The 12,446-nt window shown below is 38.6% G+C and overlaps 1 protein-coding gene across 5 annotated transcripts in view; it reads right to left on the bottom strand.

The window, feature by feature from the left end:
* SAMSN1 (SAM domain, SH3 domain and nuclear localization signals 1) overlaps positions 1-12,446 on the bottom strand; it is a 548,989-nt gene that overhangs the window by 12,748 nt on the left and 523,795 nt on the right. The window lies entirely within an intron of this gene.

Here is a 12,446-nt window from a genome sequence, read left to right as displayed (position 1 = left end):
ATACTACTATAGTTTTAATGATCTGTGATTACTTTAAAATTTATTTTATATGGATAAGGTGATCATCTTTCCATTTGATGATTGTTTATAGTCCTGGCCAAATTGATACTAAAGTAGGATCTTTTGGCTTTTTATGAGTTGACTCTTTATTTGGTGGAGAAGTAAGCCCATGACTGTAATGTAAATTAAAATATGTTATCTCAAAAACTAGAAAGAAGAGAGATGGAAGGAAGGAAGGAAGGAAGGAAGGAAGGAAAGAAGGAAGGAAGGAAGGAAGGAAGGAAGGAAGGAAGGAAGGAAAGAGAGAGAGAGAGAGAGAAGAAAGAAAGAAAGAAAAAGAAAGGAAGAAAGAAAGAAGGAAGGAGATAGAGGCAGAGGAAAAATGTAGGAAGGGAAAATAATTTTATTCTTAGAATTGTATCTATGAATTATATTGTTTCTGTTAAAAACTAGAAACTATAAATAAATAAATAGTAAAAATGAATAAAATTAAAAAACTAGAAAAAGATATTTGTACAAGCCAATTCAATTGTGATCTTTGTGAACAATTCCAGAATTCTGATAATGTGCATTCATGAAGAAAAGATCACTAAGGCAACCATGTACAGTAAGACTTAGAATTACCTGGAATTACTTGGAACTTACCTAGCAAAACTTTAAGTATCCAAGATTTTCCTGTCTACATTCATCATAAAAATAGACACAAGAGATTCTGTTGCTTTTAGAGAGCAAAACACTAAAATTTCCATTGAATCTGCCTTTTGAATAGTTTGTATTCCACATCTTTGTAGATTTGATCAACAATCATTTATGTTCATATTACTAATTCTTTGTCTATAAAAGCAGTGCTCTATTCAACAGGCATGATCTTTTAGAAGAAAAATTCAATAATAGAGCTGTAACAAGAGATTTCTGTAAAGAGCCTAAGCAGACTTAAAATTAATCTTCTCTAGATTCCTGTTAGCATCAGCTTCTTCTTTGTGTAAGTGAAATTTCTTTGCCTGACCTAACATCAGTAGACAGGTGCCTCTCTGCTTAGTACTTCTGAGAAGGTATGGCTCTCTCTCCTGCCTCATAGCTGTGTTAGCATGCCTTCCCCTTTCCCTCTAATCTCAGGACTTTCCCACGCTTCATCCATTTGAGTAGTTCCATATTGGAAAAATTAAACACAAACATTTAAGTTAGGAACAGAAACTCTGCCCCTACATACTTCATGCCATCCCAGTGAGAACATGTAAATCTGAACTTCAAAATTTTGGGAAGGAGGAAATTGTATAAGTCTATTCAATAGGCTATGAACATGCTAATTAATTTATCTTTAGGAAATCCACTATTTATCTTACTTATATGTCTGCTTTTTTAAATGTCTTTTTCTGAGATCCAGTACTTGCCATTATTGATTATGCTTCACTGGATATACAACTCATCAAACTTTCTCATCATCTGACTTGAGCCCTCCTGCCCCAAGGCACCATTGCATGTAATGAATTAACTTCCTTTTAGGCTATTTAGAATGGTACTCGTTAGGCATTGTCATGGGAGAGCTCAAAAAATTATCACTTCATAAATTTTCTGCGTTCTGTGGTTTAGATAAAGAACAGTGGTTCAGAGAAACTCAAAAGAAAAAAAAAAAAAAAGACCAAAATTACTTCTTGGTCTACCCGTCGTTACAATGAATCATAGCACTTCTTTTAATCTTTCCCTCAAGGCTTTTATTTGCAACAGTAAACCACATTTATGCCATTTTTCTGAATCTTCTCCACATTTGTGGCAATTGTGTTCAACTGTGGATTTGAACATCAAGTATTCAAGAGTAGTGATGCTATAACTAGTTCTAGGTACAAGGGAGCCTCATTTTAATACTTCTTGTTATTTTTACATTTTAGCTACTGAGAAGCATTTTCTGTTTGTTAGTCATAGGTTTGGGGGCCTTACTTACTATTCTCTAGTTTTTATGAGTATCAGTCATTTACTCTTATTTCCAAGCCCTTCTTTTATGGAAAGGCAGTACTGAAATGGGCCCTTATTCTCTGACAAATGGCATTCCGTCCTGCTTCAGTTCTTCTGTTTCATAGCCACTGAAATGAAATGAGCCAGCACTGTGTTCCATTACCCAAGTCTTTCTTGAAAAGGTCAGAAAAATGAGTGTTCCCATATGTATCCCTCCACATCAGCATTGATCACCATGGACCCTCTTGGTCATGAAGGTTGTGGGAGTAAGTTCATACTTTCCCAGCTTACATTTGGGCCCATTTCCTCGGTGCATAATTAATAGAACTGAACCACTTCTCCCGATCAATATCCTTCACAAGACTTGGTATATTAAACCCTGTTTACTATCATTCCTCTGTTCCCTTTAGGTTGGCTCCCAAGTTGGGGGCTCCCTAGAAGAAAGAAACCTTAGGATGAAAGACCTCTGGTTTCCCAGATTAACCCTTTTTCTTTCAAAAATAGGTGTCTAGCTTCTTTTTGATCCATTGAAGCACTATACATTCACCTCACAGGGCAATTGAGGTAAGCAAATAAATGAAAAATTGACTTCTTCAGAGAATATGACATTGGTTAACATTAGCGATAAAAAATATATCTGCCTTTATTTCCTCTTGAGAAATGCTGTAGCACATTCTCTCAATTCTAGGAATCGGTTTGTTTCAAACATAGGTTACCTATGGTAGAAAGCTTTCCTTTGCAATTTTTATGGAAAAAGGAAATAGTTTCTCAGTATGGAAGTGAGGCAGCACAGTAATTCACAGAGCAGTGATAATTTACTAAATGATTTCCTAGTGAAAGGAAAACATGAGTATGCCTCTCAACTGCTTCCCACCAGGCTTGCAATAATCTCAGGCAGGTGATCAGCTGGAACCCCTCTACAGTAACTATACAAAGAAGAGACAGGGCATTGTGTTAGATTATGGAGATGAAAGCTTTTGTGTTTGGAGGGTCAACATTTCCTCATCTCACTGTTTTTCATCATCATACTAATGACAGAAATTGGCAGAAACCTGGGTCCTGTGCTACAGTTGTTTCTTCCTGTTGAGAGGAAGAATTCACACTAATGCATCCACATTTTCTCCTAAGTCATTTAGTCCCTTCATGTGGCCATGAAACAGAGGCAAGCTAACCGGTCTACATAGAAATTGAAACCATAACCTTCATCAGTTTTGTCCTGTGGCCCAATCGTTTGAGCTAACCAGGCAAGTAACACAGTGGAATTAAAAAAAAAAAAAGAAAGAAAGAAAGAAAGAGTTTCCCTCCAAAATTACAGACTTTCCATAGGATATCAAATGTATCTTTTATACTAAAATATCTATAATAACATGTTAGAAAAAGCAAACATAACTTATATATTACATACTTTTAATTATATAAAAAAAGATACAGCCATAGGCCGGCGCTGTGGCTTAACAGGCTAATCCTCCACCTTGCGGCGCCGGCACACCAGGTTCTAGTCCCGGTTGGGGCGCCGGATTCTATCCCGGTTGCCCCTCTTCCAGGCCAGCTCTCTGCTATGACCCGGAAAGGCAGTGGAGGATGGCCCAAGTGCTTGGGCCCTGCACCCGCATGGGAGACCAGGAGAAGCACCTGGCTCCTGGCTTCGGATCAGCGCGATGCGCTGGCCGCAGCGGCCATTGGAGGGTGAACCAACGGCAAAAAGGAAGACCTTTCTCTCTGTCTCTCTCTCTCACTATCCACTCTCTGCCTGGCAAAAAAAAAAAAAAGATACAGCCACAAACTTTAGGGAGATTTTCTCTGTGTTTTCTCAGATTATATATAGTGTTTATACTTAATTTTTTAAAAGTAAACACATTAAAATGGCATAATTTTTCAATAAAGTCCCTAAATTGTTTTCAAATATCCTTTTAAATTCTGAGTATATTGAAGAATTGTTAAGTAACTTGAACATGGATCTCTCTCATGTTGCCAGCTAACAGCAGGCATAACAGCAACTCTAGAAAGCAACACAGGTTTGTACTCTACATGTGGAAGATAAAATACTAATGCTAACAAGAATTATTTAGGAAAACTTTTATCTGGAAGGAATAACTTGAATATAAAATATTTCTTTTTCTGACCAAAATTGCTATGAAATTGTATGAAGCTGATGGATTAACATTTTGGGATAGTATCAATATTGAAAAAAAGTGGTGGTTAAAATAGACAACTATTATAATTATTCAGAAAATAATGATATTGGAATTGTGACATTTAATTCACTAAGTCTAGGCCATCTCATTTATACTAAAAATGAGGAAAGCTTTAAGGAAATTAAAGCAGATCTCTATTCTGGGAGAAAATTCTTATCGTTTAAGGACTCATATTCACATTTTAGAGAATTAATGATTTGGTTTAAAAAAACTGATGTTTGCTTATTTTCCAGGTGTCTTTTACACAGTGCTTTCCTATGTTGACTTTACTGTCAGATTTGCCTTAGGTTTGGAGCCTGTTTCTTTGGACCAAAATAAAATAATGCAACCTAGAGGCACGAGAGAATGCCTGGCTAAAGAAAGTGTTCAGTAAATATATCATGTTTTTCATAAATAAAACATTTAGTTTAATTGAGGGAAATAAGGGCTAGAAAATATTAACGATTTAACTTTGTAGGAATTTGCATGAAGCTATCTCTCACCTATATGGCTTACCCTTTTTCTTTAGCCTGGTCCCTTCTGCAAAGAGGAAATATCAGGGGTACACATCTTAGGAAGGCTCAAAATCCAAAATTCATCTTTTTAAGGTTTTTTTTTTTAATTGTGTGTTTATTTGAGAGAGAAAGAGAGTATGTACTCCAAACCACTGCTTTATTTTTCAAATGCCTACAATGGCTAACGATGAGGCAGACCAAACCTGGGAGCCAGGTACTTAATGCAGGTCTCCCATTTGGGTGGCAGGAACCCAATTACTTGAGTTATCACTGCTGCCTCCAAGGGTCTATATCAACAGGAAGCTGGAGTCAGGGGATAGAACTGGGTGGCAAACCCACCTATCCCAATGTAGGTATGGGCATCTTACCCATCTGGCCAAACTCTCACCGCCCCCCTTTTCCCTCCCTCCCTCCCTCCCTCCCTTCCTTCCTTCCTTCCTTCCTTCCTTCCTTCCTTCCTTCCTTCCTTCCTTCCTTCCGTTTGTATATGAGACTCAGAGAATGACAGAAAGAGAGCTCTCATCTGCTAGTTAACCATCCAAAGACCTGCAATGGCCAGGACTAAACTGAGCCAAAGCCAGGAGCCAGGCATTCGATCTAGGTCGCCTGTATGGGTGGCAGGAACTCAGTTGAGTCATCACCAATGTTTCCCAGGGTTTGTACTGGCAGGAGGCCAGAGTCAGAGCCAGGCACTGAGTGTTCCAAGTGCTAAGCTAAACGGTCGTCCTCAACCTCATACTCTGAGTCACTCAACCTAAAATCCAGCCATTCTCCAGGTGATTGTGCTGTATTTATTAGTCCAGAGGCACTGTCATCCGTGGAGGAAAACACAATAGATAATATGCACACTGTCAGTTATTTCCAATTTCATCTTAAGCACCTCATATTACCTAAACACTTTCCTTTTCTAATTATAATGGATATTTGTATTTTGGAAAATGTTACTTTGTGGAAAACTATCCTATTTTTTGGAAAAATAACAAAAAATGAAAGGTAGAAATTTGTGCAAAAAATTGATTGGTTGCTGCTGATCCATTGAGGCCATGAGTGAATACGGAATAGAAATGACTCCCTGTTCTCACATACCTATCTTTGCAGCCTGGCATCATAACCTATCCCCTAATGAGATGCCTATTGGGAAATAAATCTTTTCTATTTACACGCACAGCAATCATCACTTCCACCATGCTGCGGACTTCTGGATGGGCACTGAGTCACAGCAACTGAGCACCAATGTGTGCAACCCCATTACCCTGCTAGTCTACCCAACCACACATGCGCAGAAAGGCTTTGCTCCAACGAAATACTTGTTCTCAGCTGAGGGATTTTCATTTTGAATTTTTTGATGATATCCAAATGAGATAGAAAACTGTCATTATGTATTAAATGTGGCCTTGGGAAATCAATTCCGTATTTCTTATAATTCATTAATTCTGTTTCCCTGATGAAGGAATTAAGAACACGCCATCCCCAAAGTGTGCCATTCAGGCCCACTGACTATTTTGAATTAGCGCCACTTGAAAACAGCAGTCGCTAGATCGCTCTGATCTTCCTCCTGCTTTCTAAAAGCAAGCGAGGAATCCCCATGTGAAAGATAGATGTTCTCTCTCTTCTAGAAGGAAAGTATCATTCTTATAAAGGATATGGCCACATTTTTGTAACTATTTGTCTAATAAGTGTTCAACTGCAACTCTCTGAATCCTCATTTCCTTATAAAGCAGGAGAAATCTATATAGATAAACCATGTTAGAGTACCTTTTCCTAACCATGTCTCCCGTGCTTTATGAATCTTTACAATTTATTATTCTTTTTCTTACTTAGTACGGGTTCTACTTTGAGTCTAATTCCTTAAGAAGTTTTCCGTGTCATGTAAAACTTATATTAAATAAGCTAGTATGCATTTCCTCTGTTGATCTGTCTTGTGTCAATTTAATTCTCAGGTCCAGCCTTAAGAACAAACAAAAGGGCCAGTGCCATGGCTCACTTGATTAATCTTCTGCCCGCGGTGCCAGCATCCCATATGGATGCCGGTTCTAGTCCCAGCTGTTCCCCTTCCAGTCCAGGTCTCTGCTCTGGCCCGGGGAAGGCAGTGGAGGATGGCCCAAGTGCTTGGGCCGCTGCACGTGCATGAGAGACCAGGAAGAAGCACCTGGCTCCTGGCTTCGGATTGGCTCAGCGCTGGCCGTAGTGGCCATTTGCGGAGTGAACCGATGGAAGGAAGACCTTTCTCTCTGTCCCTCTCTCTCTCTCACTGTCTATAACTCTACCAGTCAAATAAATTTTTTTAAAAAAATCCTAAAAGACTAGAGGTAAAACTTTGCCTCCCTGCAATTCGATGGTGAAAAATCAACCTAACTGCATCATTTATAAGATTATTTTTGACCAAAAAGAGATTATCTGCATTTTATCGATAAAAATGCATTTGCTTTTACCTTTTAAATGTTTGGACACACTCAAATTTTCATACCAGTACATATACAGTCCTATATCATTATCATAACATCTCAAACTACAGTATTGTTTATGTATTTCTTAACTTATTTAGCAAATTAATTATTGATGGAAGTTCACATTCCTTTTTGTTTTTAATTAGAATTACTATTATTTTAGCTAATATTATTTGGCATTTGTACATTGAATTCTGTAGGACAAATTCCTAAACGTGGAATTTCAGGATACAAATGCATACATATTTTAAGTTTTGCTAGTTTTTTTTTTTACACTATTGCTCTGCAAAAATGTACTTGGCTACACTCCAGCACATACACTTGTATACATGGTTAGCTTACATAACATAAATTGGTAACTCATATTAATGCCACCCATCTACACAAGAGCTTATATATGTGAGGTGCAGGCAAGGCATTGGTTTTATGATCAGAAAAAAGTCTTGCATAACATTTGTCATTCCCTTCATCCTCTCAGTCACCATGTATTCATTATATAAGCATTTGCTACACATCCACAGATGCAAAGCAGAGGACGTGGTAATTGAAGATTGCCATTGTTTGCCTTAGGTAATCATTACAGAGCAATGTCTTGCACACAGTCAGCACCATCAGAGCACAAGTATGGAAGTGCTCTCTATGTACAGACATTACAAAGATCCCAAGGTAAACAGGGTGAAAAATTGGTGAACCTTTTGACTAGGAATTGTTCTCTGCTAACAGCATAAAAATACTTATATTTCATTTTTATGTTATATAGGATAAGTCATATGTCATAAGTAAAATATTAGGAATGCATATGGGAGATTGCTTCCATCTCTATGTCTCTGCCTTTCAAATAAAAAAAAAGACAAAAATAAATCTAAAGAAACTGAATTGCAGAAAGCAAAATAGCCATGACCAGAAACAGATATAAATACATAATTGTAAAGACATAAAAATGCCAGAAGGTCTTCTTTATATATGTGGCCAGTTAATATATCTTTTCTTAAAAGCTGTACGTGTGTTGAATCTAGATTCAAATCATATGGCAAATGGGTTAGAAACCCCAGGTACACGTGTCAGGAGCTATGGCGCCAGGCTACCCTGGCACGCTGTTAGGCCAACTGCTGGACTGCTGCTTGGCAAAACTACAAATCTGCCTGCTGACAGCTCGTGCTCCAGACTCCTGGCTGAGCCATGTCATTTGCCCTGTGTGGATTTGGGCAAGCAGACAGACAAGAAGGCACAATTGGGAATGATTGAGCAATGAGGGACTGCTGTGACCGCAGCTGGTGCCAATGACCTGGCATACAACCCATCCTTCCCCTTCCTCCTCCTCTGGCGCTGCAACTGGAGTTTGCAGGTACCTAAAATACATTGTATACAGAGGCGGTAGTTTGCTTATTCTGTTACTTAATTTTTGTTTCAGTTTCAAATTTAATTATCCCTACATTTGAGGGAAAGTAAGACAGTCCCTTCACTCACTGTCCCCAAGGACAGAAGTACACAGTCTTGTAGATACAAATGTTTCTAAACGTGGCAAAGAAGGAATAAAAGAAGAATAAAGAAAATATTTACTGTAAACAGTATTCAACTATCCTGTTATTCTAAACATGCACTTCTGAGTTAGGCAAGAGGGATTTGAAATTGTGTTTATGGAACAACAAACATATACACACACACATACTATTTTCCTTTTACTTGCTGGGAATACTTCCTCCCAGAGCAAACAAACCATTTTTAAATTCAGATGATAGTGATTCTCTTATGATCACAACAAAAACTGATTCTGCTCTCCTGCTCTTTCAAGAGCTGAGTCTCACCCTAATTTTTTGTTCTCCCTGGAACTTTTCCTAGATTCCCAGTTGAGGGAGCCAATGACCTCCTTCTGCTCAGCTCTAATGCAAGACAGGAGCAAATTATGAATCTCTCTTGTTGGGATTGTAGAACCCCCAATTCATTATCCCCCTCCAGAAGTAGTCCTGTGATCTGCTCTAACACTCCTCACCAACGCTTCTATCAGCTTGTCAGAGAAGCATCCTTATAACCTGCCCAGCAGTGACCTAAAAATTTTAATCTGGTTAATATTTACAAGGTCAAAGTGGGGACACTATCTATCTTTGACAAGAGGAAAAGAAAATTGCTTGCTCTAAATATTGTACTGCTGTTTTGTTCCCTGTCTCATCCTCCAAGCTCTTGGTGCCCCCTGGACACAAAAAAGGCTCCCATGAGAGTTGTGGTATTTCTAAATTATTTCAAAATTTTAGGTCATCCTCAAGATGTTGCCTGATTAGCTCAAGTTTTATACTGAATGATTAGCAAAGCAAAACTTTCCAAGTACCCAAGCTAGAAAACAGCAAAACCCTAATCTAAGAATTGATTAAGCTTCCCCAACTTGACATTATTCTGTGGTTATAACAAAATGCATACATGAAGTTCTGGCAAATTTGCATAACCTATTCTTCAAAAAAATGCTGACTATTTCTAACCTATGGTTGTGACATGCATTCGGTTCTAACAACATCTTAGTTTTCTATAACCAGATAGTCAAGGTCTTTATCATTCAATGTACATGAAGGTTGTGCATTTAATCTTCAGCATGGTTGTAGAAGATATGATTCACGGAGTAGAGAATAGATAAAAATAAGCATGCGGCAGCATGGTGCCAAATCATCAGAACTCACCATCTTATCAACAAATGGAAGTCATTCTTCTTTATTTCTTGAGCAAAGCAGTTTCATATAAGATAAATAGCTTTCAGTCAGCATAGCCTAACATGCAATATGCATCTTTTTGACATGTATATTCTCATACTACTTTAAACCACAAGATTAAAATAAGGAAAAATCTCAGGCTTGGGTGTTGACAAGAAATGCTGGTTGAATCTGCATTTTCCCATTTTTCATCTCCTAGAATTTATTGTGTATGAGTATGTGTGTGTGTGTGTATGTGTGCGTGTTTGTACAGCACTGGCTATTATTAAGTGATCAACTTCTAGTGACCTTCGGGTATCATTTTCTAAAGTTTTATGTAAGGGAATAATTTTTGAGACCTGTCCTTTTAAATATCAAGCATTAAAAGTCACCTCATGCTATGCAAATAATTGTGGTTTGTTTTCAGAGATCAGGATATAACGGAACAAGTTTCTAATAGATATAGGAGATGGGTTCTAGATACGTGAGCCTCAGATAGCCACTCAGATACGCCAGTTTTAATTTTTCCATCTTGCAAAGGAAAAATTGGGTCAAGTCTTTTTTTTTAAGATTTATTTATTTGAAACTCAGAATTACGGAGACAGAGGGAGAAACAGGAAGAGAGAGATCTTCCATCTGCTGGTTCACTTCCCAGATGGCCACAACAGCCAGGTCTGGGCCAGGTGAAAGCCAGGAGTCAAGAACTTCATCTGGGTCTCCCAGGTGGGTTGCAGGGACCCAACACTTGAGGTCATCTTCCCCCCACTTTTCTAGGCCATTAGCAGGGAGCTGGACCAGAAGTGGAGCAGCTGGGACATGGAACAGGTGCAGTATGGGATGCTGGTGTCATAGGCAGCATCTTTACCCTCTACATCACAATGCTGGCCCTGGGTCAGGTGATAATTAAAATATACCAGCACTCATATTGTATCATCTATACATGGTCATTGTTTTGTTAGCATAGAAAACAGACAGGAGAAGAGGGAGGCAATATGAAAAAAATCAAGTGGACACAAGCCTTTGGCCCTGGACCCATGCGCCCTCTGGGGTCTTCAGCTGAACACTATTTTACCCCTGATGGCAATGGTTGCTGAGGCTTTGCCCCTTTCTCATCACAAACTTTGTGAGAGGCAGCTAGGGTGGCCTCTCACCCTTCAGGGAGCCATGCTGTGGCCTGGTTTTTGTTCTTACTGAAATATTAACTTCCACACTCTGAGAAGGAAAACTAAACTGAAGCCCTTGAGGAAACTAGTGAAAGAGCAGAAGGCTAGTTTTCCAATATTCATTGTTCTCATGTTCGCATGCAGAGAAGACAGAACATAAGAGCTTTGTAGTCAACTTCCTTTGATTAAAATCCCACCTCTGGGGCCATGCACTGAGGTACAGTGAGTTAAGCTGCTGCCTACACTAGCACCCCATACGAGCACCAGTTTGAGTCCTGGCTTCTCTACTTCAGATCCAGTTCTCAGCTAATGTGCCTGAGAAGGCAGCAGCACATAACCCAAGTACTTGGGCCCTGCCACCCACATGGGAGACCCAGATGGAGTTCCAGGATCCTGGTTTCAGCCTGCTCCAACTTTGGCTCTTGCAACCACTTGGGGATGGTTGATTCATTCATTCATTCATTCATTCTCTCTCTCTCTCTGCCTTTCAAAAAATAAAATAAATATTAAAAAACTAATCCCTCCTCTGATACTGATCTAGCTATTTGACCTCTTCAAAATTCATCTCTGTGTTATTTCCTCATGTGTAAAATAGGCAAATTATGTATTGTATGATAGAAGAAAAGCAATTATTTACAAACATTCCATGAATACTCACTGGTCTCTCTTCCTGTATTTCATGGTCGGATTAGTTTGCAAAGCATGGGCAATGACACTGAATAACATCAACACAAGAGATCTAAAGGAACTATTTCTTAGCCAAACATTGTTTAGTGAAATGACAAGATGTGAAAGAAACTCCATTTACCTGAAACATACTGCTACTTCTGTTTACAGTCATTGGTTTTGTTTTGGCTCGAACTGTTGAGTAAATTGGCTGTGTTTGGTCTCTGCTTCTTTGGCCCCATCCTCCTCTTTTTATAATCTCCCAGCCCCCACAATTTTAAAGAAAACATATAAAATCGGGGCCAAATGATGAAATCATTTCTGCTGGTGTTGTTACTCATGCTTGTGAGCACTCTTGGAAAAAGGATGAAGATCTTTGTAAACACACGATAGCATATAAGAATAGAGTATGGAAAAGTTTCTAAAAAAGTAAATTGATTCCTACTAGATAAAAAGCCAGCGTATAGTCCACATATGCTAGGCACCCATTTGTGGCACGTTTATGACAGGATAGCCCACAAGTGGACATTCAGGAAAGCTGGGTCCTAAGAGAGGTTTCCTCTTTTCTGTTGCTTGTAGTGTTGGGAACAAGGTCATAACTTCACAGATACTGAGCTGGATTTCTAACTACAATTCACTAAGCATGAGCTTAAATGAGTTATTCTTATCATAATCTTAGGACAGTATTCTCCAACTTACAGAGCTGTGGGGAACACTAAACAAGATAATAAATCTAAAGACCATAGCCCAAAATGTCACTCAAAGGACATGTTCAGAAAAAAGCCGTTAAAAGTGACTATTAATAATTTGAAAGAGGAGCATGGATTAGATTATTGAAAATCTTTTTGGTCTTTAA

The sequence above is a fragment of the Lepus europaeus genome, chromosome 2, assembly GCF_033115175.1.
Source record: "Lepus europaeus isolate LE1 chromosome 2, mLepTim1.pri, whole genome shotgun sequence".
NCBI lineage: Eukaryota > Metazoa > Chordata > Mammalia > Lagomorpha > Leporidae > Lepus > Lepus europaeus.
The sequence above is the reverse complement of the archived record's forward strand: the minus strand, read 5'-3'. Positions and strand labels throughout refer to the sequence as shown.